Raw genomic sequence first — 12653 nt, forward strand, 5'->3', positions numbered from 1 at the left:
TCCTTCTAGCAGAAACTGAATTGTAGGCTGGAAACAAATCAAAGTACAGAGCACAGCTGGCTGCCCAAGAGGAATACGATGCCGATTTCTTCCACTCCAACTGCTCTGGGGCTGTTTTCTGGCTGGCTAGGGAACACATCACTGCTCTGGATGGCAAATGTCAGCAAATATTTCTCGCTTTCAAAGTCATCAGGTACATTTGTAGGAGAACAAAATGGGAGTAACTTCCCTTACACGATGTTCTTAACACTGAAAAAAAATTGCCCTAAGCTACCCACATCAGGCGATGGTGGCATTTTAGGGGCCACAATTCTGAACTCTGATGGAGCCTTTTACAAAGGGCTTCTTCCCACTCCTCCCCTCTTTCTCTGCCCATATTTAATTGCATGTTGAACAGAGCCTCCAAACCACTCACAAAACTCGACCTTATGGGTATGATCCCATATCCTAATTGAGGGGGGACAGTGCCAAGCCCCAGACATCCTTCTTGTCCTTCCAGTTCTTGAGCCCAGGTCCTCCCAGCTCCCACTATCAGGCTGCACCCCAGAATGGTGCTCCTGTCCACGGTGAGCCACAGGACCAAGCCAGCCCATAGCCAAGCTGCTGGCGGCGAGGACCAATACGACGAGCAATGCTGTGTAAAGAGGGAGCCAGCAGTGAGCCCAGCTCCACGTCTTCCACTGAATGGGCCCTGGTTAGGTTTAACTCGGCACCTCCAGGGTGCTGGACATCAGAAGTTGCTTCTGTACCAATAATTGTGGCATCTTTTCGTATAGCCAGAGCCCTGTTAAACTGAGATGCTCAAACACTATTTTAACCCAGTGTCTCCCTCTTTCCAGGGCATTCATCAGGTATGCATGATATGAACTCTGCTTTTGCAGCCAAAGAAAAACAAACTGAGACAAAGCATAGGATTCGCATATCCCTAAATGTAGCTACCTAAAGAAATTATGGTCCCTTATAATCCCATGGGGATATGGGCTCCTCTAAGAAGTTTATTCTTCCCATTCTAAAGTAAGTGCTCTCAGACACTTTCTGATAGCCTCCAGCTCTCTCCATTGAGCAGTCTCGATGAGTCCCACCTCACTGGCTTACCTGGGACTACGCAGCAGGCCTGTACAAAACAAAAAACACAGCTCTAAAGCTCTAGAATTGCTGCTCACTGAGCAATGCTGGATGCCAATGCCATATAACCACTTTCAAAGGGACAGGAAAGATTGAAAGGAGTCACAGAATAAGGTTTCCAAAAGAGTTCAACATCAGATCTCCAGGTTCCTACTGTCACTGCATGCCCCAAGGCAATATGTGGTGTGTGGATGACTATGCAGCTGTCCAGATCCCAAGAATTGGTGGCTATGGAAATGCATGTCATCCCTTTCTTTGTTTAGGGTGGCGAAGAGCCCAAAGCAACCCCCTTCTGCAATGCTTCACTTGCAACCACTGCTCAGTCATCCCAACCCCAATTTATCTTTTACAGGAACAAAAGCTTCTGGGTGCAAGGCCAGATGTGCAGAAAGGAAAATTTGGACCTGAAACAAGGGGAAATTAAGCTGCAGTTATATGGAGTCATAAATATTTACTGCAATGTAAACTGCAGCACTAAGCTGTTCATTTGATTTTACTTCAAAAAAAAATATTAAAATTTAAAAGGTCTCTCACCAGAAAAGTGGAAAAGTATATAATTAGAATCTAAAGAAAACAAGCTTGAACAAACACGCTGTGTCTTTCAATTTAGATTCTCTACACTCCAGTTACCTTTGGAGCTGCACCAATTCCCCTTTCTGTCCTCGGACATATATATATAAAAACATGTGGTGCCAGGGCTGAGACTGCAACTTTGTTTTTGCACATGCAGAAGATAAACATGCACTTCAGTTCAAAAGTACCAGCTTCTGCGCTGGTGGCCAAATTTTGAAACATCAGCTTTAAAACACAGCTCAATTCTTCTGGACCAAACGATCGCTGCCGCAAAGCTTTAGCAGCCAGACCAATACTGCGACTCCACGTTAGATTATCGCTCAATGCATTTTTCCTGCCATGTGACACCAGTTTGGGGTGCAGCGGCCTCCTCTGACCATATTTACACCCTCCCACCGATACATCACAACATTAGGTTGGAGATGGTGACAGTGCACGGCTGCGCATCTCCAGGTGCAGAGCAGCAAGCATCCCAGCAGCAGGACAGTGTCACAGCGTGCCAGACCCCTGTCACCCTCGTCTGTGCCATAACGCGAATACCTGTCCCTGTGCTTATCACTAGTGCTTGATGAGGGCCAGGCAGGCAGTGTCACAGCTCCCAGGGCATTTAAGCACATGCATAAGCGGATGTCTGTGACTAATCCCCATTCCCCATGTGCTGATGCCTTGATAGAGCGAAGCGCTGAAGTCACTGCTCCAGGAAGGCATCCCGAGGGTGGCTTTCTCCTCCCACCCACACAGAGGGAAAAGCTGAAAGCGACTGTTTTGATAAGTACATCTGGGAGCTGAGACAGGATATGAGGGCTGAGAAAATGAATTAAAATAGCAAATCAAGCCCGGAGGGAGCAACTGTGAGTGACAGAGAAACCAAGGGGACAGGAGCAGATGAAAGCCCTGAACCAAGCGTGGCTGGAGCAGGGTGTTGAGGAGGTGAGTGGGGTTCTTGGGGGGGACAGGCTGATTGCAGCAAGGAGCAGAAACAACTGTCAGCATCCCGGAGAAAATGAGGAGGCAATGCCAAGGAGTGGTCATACATCTCAGAGAAGGAAACATGAAGGAAGACTTCAACTGCAGCAAAGCACCTGCTAAGAAAGATGAACTTCTGTGATGTACAAAGGACCCCGATTCTGGAGACAGATGTTTCCACAGAGGTTTGAACTGTGGAGCAGCACAGGTCCCTCGGAGGGGCTAGCACAGCCAGCAAAAGGGGCCATCAAAAGGAAAAGCCCAGAAATGGGCTGCCTTAGCTTCCTTTTGAGTATTTTAGATGATAACAGTGAAGTTTTCTACTCACAGGGTGTAATTTGGGTCAGGCCAACACAGGTAAGCACCAGAGACGTGTCTCCATCCCTGGGCACTCCCAACCCATGTCACGCATATGCAAGCAGAGCGCACGGGCTCAGGTACTCACAAGCACCGAGACTTCTGCTACTGCTTTCCCGAGGCTGGAAAACACCTTTTTTGAGAACGAAACCCTCCCACCTGCTTCCTTCTGAATCAGAAACAGCTTCAGAAACATTAAGTTGCAATTAGGAGTGTAAATTTAGTCACAAGCACATATAATCCATAAATCTCCACATCCAATAAAAAATAATAGCTAAGGAGAGTACGAAAGAGCTGCTAATGACTAAAGCTATATTTCAACCTCAGGCAATTCCTGCTTTCTGTTGCCCTGTGTTAGATCCCTTGAATCGAGATGGGGCCTTCTAATTATTCTCTCTGGATCCATTATTCAGTGAGTAATTAATCTTTTATTTTACATTGCTCTCTCTTTCCATAGTTTGGGGGGTGTTAAATATACATATATACACACACACACTCTGCTCTCTTTTTTTATATATACTGCTCTCTCTCTACAGCATAGAGGGCTCTGCATTTATTAGCAGCCAGCTTTGCCTTTCAAACCATGGCCAGTGGACAAGAGGCAAGAGATGTGATTTCTGAGAGTTACTTCTTGCATTCTCTCAATTTTTTAAATTTTTTTTTTATTGGATGAGGAAATTTCAAAGAGAAATTCATGCAACTTACTTGGACTTGTCTGGTCACTGAGTCTCCGAAGTCTCCCACTGGAGGTCCGGCTGATTCCTAAAGCGAGAAGAAGGTTTGAAAGGATCAAGGGAGTTCATATGAATATGGTACGTGGAGCAATCTCCTCACTATGACTCTACATCTGGTGAGGCATGTTTTCTGTTGGGAATCTGCTATGCACAATCACCTCTGTGATCAAAGGAATGTTATATGTTATTTTAAACAGAAAAACACCTGAGAAGAGACCTCCACCTTTCCCTGAAGATGTCAAACATTATTATTCAAACATATCAAACCCATGAATGTATTTAGGGTTTCCAGAAACACCAGAGAGAACTTTTGAAATAATTAAGTGGGACACGCATGTTCACCTCTCGCTCCAGGATATTTTATCCTGGAGACAAGTGCAGCACTTCCAGAGACAGGTTTCCTTGCTGAGAGAGGAAAGCACAGGAATTTAGGGACCAGCACATGCCCTGCATTGGCAGAGAGCTCAAAGAGGCTCCTGCAAAGAGACCACTTCCCAGAGGTGCTTGGCTTCTCCAGCCAGCTCAGCTGGAAGGACAGCAGCGGCTCCTGCGTTCAGCATCACAGGAAAAAAAAGAAAGCAAAAGGTGACTACTTTCTGGCTAGATTGCAGTCACCGTCCTGGGAACACATTGTGTACGAGAATCCTGTCATGGGGTTAGACCAGCTGAAACACGGGATGCATTGCATGTTCCAAGCAGATGCTAAACCAGAACACAGCAATCCAGACGTTGGGCTAATTCTGCTCCATCTTTTTTAATGAGAAAGTATTAACCATGTGCTACCCCAATGAGTAAGATTAATTCATATGCACAGTGCTGGAGAAAGATATGTGGACATCTTAACCTACCCTACATCATACATTACTTGGAAAGACAAAACTCAGATGCACCTGTCTCCTCCATTCCCATACCCATTTCAGAAAGTAACCAGTAACTCCCAGGAGCCTGCCTGCCTCCCAGACTCCAGGCAAGCCATCGGGACCTGCTGGCTATGGCAACATTTCTAATTCATCAGCAACTCGTTTAATTTCTCTGCTGTTCCATCTGCCTGTTTGTGAAGTGGTGATTGCCACAACACTCATTTCCCAGAGATGCTGAAAAACTCAGCAAGAACCAGAATTCACCTTAACAAAGCCTTTGGTTAAAACCTAGCCATATGCAGAAACCATACACCAATTAGTGCCTCGGTTTCTCTTTTCTTAGCACAATAAAAGCAGGCACACTAAATACAATGAACTACCTCGGGGGGATGCTATACTCTGAAACTACCCCAAATGCCATGATGTCCTGATATGGGTATTCCCAGAAAGTCTGGCAGCTCCTCAGTTTCTGGTGGGTCCTGCCAGAGGAACAGCAGCTCCAGGATGGTGTCCATCATCTCAGACATCAGATGCTGGAGCTGTCAAGCTCCAGAATGGAGCCACGGAGGCTCCTCAGCTCAATACAAACCCCACCTGAGCACAACAGTATTTTGAAACAGGATTTCTACCCTGCAAATGGATAAGAAACTCCCAGATTTTGGGGGTGATGTTGTTGTTCAACTGTATTATTTTAACTATCTTCTCACCATCTACCAGATCTGTTGGACAATAAGCAAAGGGATTAAAACAGCACCGATTTAAGCTGCAGAACACCCCTAAACTGTGATTTGTAACATAGCCACAACCTTACAAACCTTGTCAGCTGGAAGAGTGCATCATACAAAAAAAAAAAAGGAAAATATATTAAAAAGCAGGAAAACTTTCATACCAATGAGCCTGGGATGGAGGGAGGGAAGGGAAAAGAGCTGCCTGGCAAATCAACATGGAAAAAGTGTCTCATGCTCAGAACCCTCTGCCTATATATATGAATGTGTGTGCATTTTCTGCCTCCCTTTCCTCTTCTAATATAAAAAGCCTCTGTGCCTACAACATTATGTGGCTGAACCACAGGGCCAGTCCCAGGGAAACAGCGGTGCTCCTGACCATGGCGGCACAGGGAGAACCCCCGGCCAGCACCACCCAGGGCCGCCCCCCCACTCTGCCCCCCCAAGAGCACCGCCAGCCAAAGGGCCAAAAATAGAGCTGGGACTGTCCACCCGTGTGTGTGAACACCCAGTCTGTCTTCTTGACAGCTTTATCTGCATTGCAATGGGGCAGACTGCTGCTACACACATCGCTCAGCATGCCGTTTCCATTACTGACGGCGAGAGAAGGGCTGAAGTTTCTAGGAGTTTGTGCATGATAACCAGGCATTATAAATTTTAAACATATTATTTTTTCTATTAAACCCAGTCCCTGATTTTTTTTCTTAATTATTTTCTCCTCTCTAAATGTCTACTGCTTCTTTGGACACTAGCAAGAATGAAAAGGCATTATTTCCTTCGGTCAACCGAGTTTTAAATAGTACTTCTTCAGACAAGCTGCAAGAGCACTCGAGTCCTGGCTCAGCTCCTTGCAGAGAACGGACACCTCTGCTTTGTCTGCATGCGGGCAAGGTGCGGTGTTGAAAACTGGCTTTCATAATTGCGCAAAAAACAGAGAAAAACGTCCCTTATGGGTGGCAAGCTGAAAAACGCAGATATGCAGCCATGCTGAGCTAGTTAAATACATCCTTTTATGTTCAAAGAGTTCATTCAGTCTGTGGCAAAGCAGGACGGAAGCAGAGCAAGGAGCTTACAAGCTTGGACAGGATCGCACATAGGAAATAGGCTTTATTCCCTTTAGCAACGACTCCAGTGGAAAAACACACATAGGACTTGGAGCATCCAATGCAGCACAGCCATCAGAGCATCCATGTGCCCTGGCTGAGCCTGTACCTTTTATGCAAACATCTCTGAGAATTTGCTTATCTGTCCTGACTCACAGGTTTTCTCTGGGGATCTGTAATGACTATTCATACCCTTTTTAAATAGGTAAACCCAAAGGTGGACAAGATGAATTCATTTGCTCTGTATTGGAGACAGCATTAGAAGGAAGCTTTTCTGACAGCTGTTGCTTCAACCTGTTAACAACATCAATAATATGTAATAGTGCTGTTAATCCCCTTTCAACAAAAGGGAAAATAAGGAGCAAATAAGAAATTCATACAGGCTAACACCTTAACAGCAAATCTGGAAAGAGGAGGGAGTGCTATGGAGCCCAAGCCAAGCTTGCTATCTGTGATGTCCCACTGCCCCTCCACCGAGGGAGGACCTAGACACAGTCCTGGAAAGCAGATAAACAGCAGGCAAAGCTGGCAGCCTGGCAAGGCAAGAAGAGAAGATCTGGAGAGAGAGAGAGAAAGAGAGAGCACAACAGCTAAAAATATGCTGCTCTGAACACACTGCCAGGAAGCCGGCACTGTGGGCAGGACCGGAGAGCATCGGCATGCTGAGCGCATTCTGGGGTTACCTCTATTTATAGCGTGGAAGCAGCAGACTGAGCCCCGGGTTTGGGCTGTGAAATGAAAATCAAAGGTTTCCACCCCAGACACAGTGTCTATGAGTCTTCCCTCTTAACGCAGTTCAAATGCCCTCAAGCCATGCTATGATTTTATTGTAGTGCACTGGACTAAGAAACAGAATGAAATACGCTTCATTTAGCTGAAATTAAGAATGCTTCCCCACGTCCCCAGCAGAATGACTTCAAAATGGAAGAGTCCAACAGTTAAAATCGGCCAATCCCAAGTTCACTCAACCCAGCGGATGTGCCGCAGCAGGACAAAGTTATAACATTTGCAGAGCTTAACCTCACCTTGGCTCACTGGCTGAGCAGTATTTTTTTCACGTTTTATAATCAATGACTAATTCCCTCCAGATCCACAGGCTGGGACCATATGGCGCAGCAGAAAGGCAGCGGCACCGGAGGACACTGGGCTTCACTGGGGTCTCCTTCGCAACTACTGAAGCCAAGAATCGCTCCAACTGGGTTGTGTCAGTGCAAGCGAGATCCCAGCCAGGCTACGTTTAAATCACTCCCTCCAGACAATATTGGGCCAAATGTTCTACTATTTCATGCTTCTTGCAGCTGCTGATATAACACACCATGGATGCAAAGCATTCCAGTATTGAAAGAGGAGCATCTTATGGATACTTGCCCTGACACAGACGATGTCTGACTTTGCTGAATCTGAACCTAGAGCTAACAAGGGAGCTGCCAGAGATGTTCACCTCCAATACAGTCAACACGTACTTTCTCCAAAACCCATCAGAGTTTTTGCATGATACACCCCAAACTTTTTCTGGATGCGTATAATAGTAACAAGACAGGCCACCTGAGAATTATTTTTTCCTCACAGTAAATGATCCATGCCACTGCACTCATACGATGTAAAAATCAAAAGAACAAATGAGCAATTTCCATTATCAATAGAAACCACAGGGTGAAGACAAACAATGGAGGATGTAACCCAGGAACTTGCTCTCTCTACACAGTCCAGTAAAAACAAAAAACCAACCAAACAAAAGAACCCAAACCAAACAAAGGTCATGTCAGAAAGGGACAGGCCAAAACCAGCAGGAGACATCTCATGCTGTGCTGGAGTCAGCAAAGCAGCATCAGCTCATCTGAGCAGCCCTTGCTTCTGTTAAATGTATTTACTAGTGAGTCTGAGATCAGATAATTCAGCTTCCTTCTTCACCCAGCACAAACACGGCAGGGTGTCCAGACAGCACTGGAGATGTCTCCATCCAAGACCAGTTTCCTCCTACAGGCATTTCTGCACTCCCAGCTCTCCAGAGCTCTCTCCTGGGGCGTACAGGTCTGGGCCAAGTCACGGAGCCATCCCAGGACTTCGACAACTTTAGCACTAGGGTGGTGGGAGAACCCTCAGCTGAACCACACTTCAGAGGTGCCTGCAGCACCTACACAACACCGGCAGTTTTTAAAGTAAAGGCCGACATTTAGACTTGGCTCCCTCCAGGGCAGGATCTGCACCAGCCTGTGCACTGCAGAGGCACCCAGCCCCAACTCCTCTAATCCGTCCTCCCCTTTGCCATCTCCCCAGGCCATCCTGCTGTCGGCTAGGGAGCATGGAAGATGACAGCAAGGATGTCACTTCATTTGCTCTGCAGCGGATGCAGAGCTGGCACAGGTACCAGTGCAGACTGCTGGGACAGAGTTTTCCACTCCCTTTTAGGATGTGTCTATCCATCGCAACACTCTTAGACCAGCTGTTCAGGACCATACAGGGTGTGAGATCTATTTTCTTTTATCTAATTCACAGGTACTATCTAGACAGCAGGAAAGAGAATTGCCTTCACCAGCAATATAGTATCACACCAGCAGCTATACTTCATCCCGCTTCACTTAGACAAGTTCTAAAAGCTCCTTAGATAAAAATGGCTGGAGAAGACTTCATCAGTAACGAGGCCTGGAGCTGTTAACAGAAGGAGGATAACCCACACATGGTCTGATCCACAGAATCACCACCTCAGTGGTTTCTCCAATATACCAGAGCAGCTGCTGGAGATTGAGCTGCAAAGTTTTAATGCTGACACAGGACATCACATTCAGAGGTAGAGCCCTGCACATGGAGCTGTGGGTGTCACTGGAGACAGCTGGGGACAGAAGGGCTCAGGGGGAGCTGAGGACTGTAAGGAAGAGACATCTGTTTGCAGAGTAGCAAAGGAAGAAGAATCTCTATTGCTTCAACCCCAAGTCCAATGAACCACACAATTACAACTTCACTTCCATTAACTTGAAATCCACTTGCAACATTAACCTCAAAAGGAATATGTTTAAAAAAAAAGAAAATATTCATGTTCATTTCCAGCACTAATCAGAAACATGCGCTGAAGAATAAAAGACACTTTTCCAGATTCTGTGTAATAGAGACTCTTTACAAAGAAGCTGAGCACAGCTAGAAGAAAAACCTTCAACCCATGTGCATGGTTTCATTCTGGATCAAATAACTCTGGCAGCAAACCAAGCTTTCACTGGGATGGAGGGATGCTGATGGAATGGAGGGATGCTGTTCCCATGGGGCACCAATTACAGACTCAGGAGCGGACCACTACCTTCTCCAACACAGCTACCACCACGTGGGTACGCCAACAAGCTGGATGTGTCTAGGTCAAAGGCTAGAGCAGAGACCATGCAGCCTAAAATACCACCAACCGTTTCCCTCGTGGGAGCTGGATATCATCAGGCTGGGACCAGACAACACTGCTAATCAGCACAGCACTACTAATACAAGTGGAGCCATGAGTTCACACATAGAAAGAATCCAGCCCGAGGCTGGATTACAGATAACCCTCAAGGAAACCACAGGAAAATTGGCATTAGTAAGATGCATATATTCCTACCACAATGTTATACTTCTGGCAGGTGCCAAATACATTCTAACACTAAAAAAATGCTCCAAAAGCTTGTGCTAACGATAAGAGGCAGTAAGAAATAAGCCTCAATTTTTGCAGCATTAGAAAGGCTTCCCCAAGACCAGCAGTGGCCTGCCCAGAGCTCCTGGGCTAAATTAGGTAGAAGGGCCAAGCTTGCACATCGTGGTAGAAGATGACAGGGACCCAGCACTTGAACCTTGGCTCAAGTTCAGGCTTTGATTCAAGATTTTAACTCTAATTAAACTGCAGTAATTCTCGGGAAATCAGTTGATGCATCCATAGAGCTCATGGCCAGAAAATTGCCTTGACTGACCTGCAAAACCCACACACTTTTTTATCCAGTCTTGGTGAATTCAAGCTCATGCTTGAATGAAGTTTTGGCTTTTCAGAGACATACAGTCTCAACGTCAAGATTAAAACATTAGAGTGACCCCAAGTGCTTTGACAAGTTGCTCAATAGTTAAAATGGCCTTCAAACAGCACAGAGACCATGCCTCTTCCCTGTGTGTTTATTCTGAGGTGAGCAAACTCAATCCTGAGATATTCACTTGAAAGAAATAACAAGATCATTTCACTGCTCTTTGTGATAATCTGTTCTTTACTGCCCACAAATTCCTCACAGCCAATAGTCATTCAGAGATACACTGGACAATCATGAAAGCACAAAAAAAAATAGCACAAGCAGTTTTTCATATGAAAAAGCATGTTAGTCATCATCTGTGATCCTTCTGGTTAGAGTGTTTCAGTAATCTGGCCGGACAGCAGAAGGGATGCCACGTCACCACACTGACACATCAGATGACTTGTACAAATGCATATTTATAATGCAAGTATCCACACAAATTGGAAGGGACTGGAAAAATGGGTCTTTTGTATGTATTGTCAGTTTTGCTGGTTTATGTGATTCTTTTACTTAGCAGCAGGAGGGAAGGGGAAAGGATTTATAAAGGAACAGAAAACTGTTCTTGTGAAGCTGTACCAATTGGGAACGGACCTGGTAACTACTGTCAAGTCTAAAATCACTTCCAGTTCACTGTTGAAGCTAACCAGATTTCCAAAGAAATCTTGTCCCTCTAAATTTACCATCTTCACCACACTCCTCATTTGCTCATACTCCTTAGCTTCTGAAATCCACAAGAGAGAAGCAGGACCCAAGAACTACAACAGTGTCCTCATGGCTTTTTCACTAAATGAGGGGGTTTTGCAAGAATACGTCCCAGAGCTTGCAAAGCCATCGCTGAGAGCAGCTTGGATCTGGTCCCATTTGTTTCTGCAGAACCTGCAGCATCCCAACAGAGATGGGAAGGAGGAAAGGCATCTGAACTCAAAGCTGCAGCCTTGCTCAGAGAAGGAAATAATCAAGCTCTTACATTAACCAGCTGCCGCAAGAGCTTCAGCAAGCTAGAAACGTGTTAGTTAATCCTTAACATTAATAGCACAAGAGTCACCAGGAACCTGAATGGACAAGAGATAAGGCTTAACACGCAGAGCACTATGCAAACAAAGAACAAACTAAATGATCACTGCTCATCCTTTGCCTTCAAAAAAAAAAAACCAACCCAAACATTTACAGCATCCAGACTCACGAGTGCACCTAATTTTCTCAGGTTTGTCTGGCAATGGCCATGGATTAGTTGGAGAAAATCACTGTCAGATTTGAAGGAGGGGAAAGGAATTTTAAAACTGCAATGTGGTATTTCCATATGGATCAAATACTCCCAAGCCACCCCACAGCTCTCCTCCCCACTCCCTGCAGGCCCATAACGCTCTGGCTCTGACCACACAGGAGAACTCCTGGTGCAAAATTCCCAGCCCAGCATCTGGCTCTCTGCTGCACTCTGATACCGTACACAGCTTTAGCGCACTAAGCAGCAATGTGTTACTTCAGATTAAAAACAAAAAAAATCAAATCATCCTTACTTAGATTTTAAATCAATTTCTTGTCACCTTCTTGCAACTTCAGTGCAATCCAAATTTTACTTTTCAGCCACAGCATTTGCTCAGTGACCGCTCACTGCATCCCTGCTCTTGTTTCAGACACACAGAACTCCCAAACTTGTTTCAGAGGGTCCCCCCACAACAAACATCACTGGATTCATCATTGGAGCCCTGCAAGCCTGGGGCTGCCATCAGGATGTAATACAGACCCCTTCTGTTTGCCAGGCTCTGAAAGGCAAATGTTGATTTTTCCCAGAGAGGGATGGGGGTGTATAAAGGAGAAAAGCCGAGAACAAAGAGGCAGCGGCTCCCTCGCCAAAGGGCTGCAGACGACAAAGGGCAGAGGTTAAGGGTTCTCATGAGCCTGGGTGACCCACCAGGGTGACCCACTGGGATGACCCACCAGGGTGACCCACTGGGATGACCCACCAGGCAGCCTGGCAGAGGCATGCCAGCACCTGTAGCTAACAGGACACCGAGAGCAGACCCAGCCACTTCAGACTCCCCAGCCTTAGTGAGCAACTCCTCATTCACAGCTGGAGGAGATAAGGGGCAGCCTTTGGTTTTGAGACCATTTGTCTGACTCTGAAGACACTGCAAAGGGAAAAACTCAGCCAGGGATTTTACTTAGATGCTAACAGGCAAGTCCAAGTGTCACTCCA

General features: G+C 46.0%; 1 long non-coding RNA gene across 1 annotated transcript; it reads left to right on the forward strand.

Annotated features, from left to right (window-relative positions):
* The first annotated feature begins 2551 nt into the window (after positions 1-2551).
* LOC104839219 lies at positions 2552-11535 on the forward strand. Its single transcript, XR_775148.1, has 3 exons — positions 2552-2628; positions 3349-3433; positions 8940-11535. It is a non-coding gene; the product is annotated as an uncharacterized LOC104839219 (long non-coding RNA).
* Positions 11536-12653: the final 1118 nt, after the last annotated feature.

The sequence above is a fragment of the Haliaeetus leucocephalus genome, unplaced genomic scaffold, assembly GCF_000737465.1.
Source record: "Haliaeetus leucocephalus isolate CR32 unplaced genomic scaffold, Haliaeetus_leucocephalus-4.0 Scaffold657, whole genome shotgun sequence".
Classification (NCBI taxonomy): Eukaryota; Metazoa; Chordata; class Aves; order Accipitriformes; family Accipitridae; genus Haliaeetus; species Haliaeetus leucocephalus.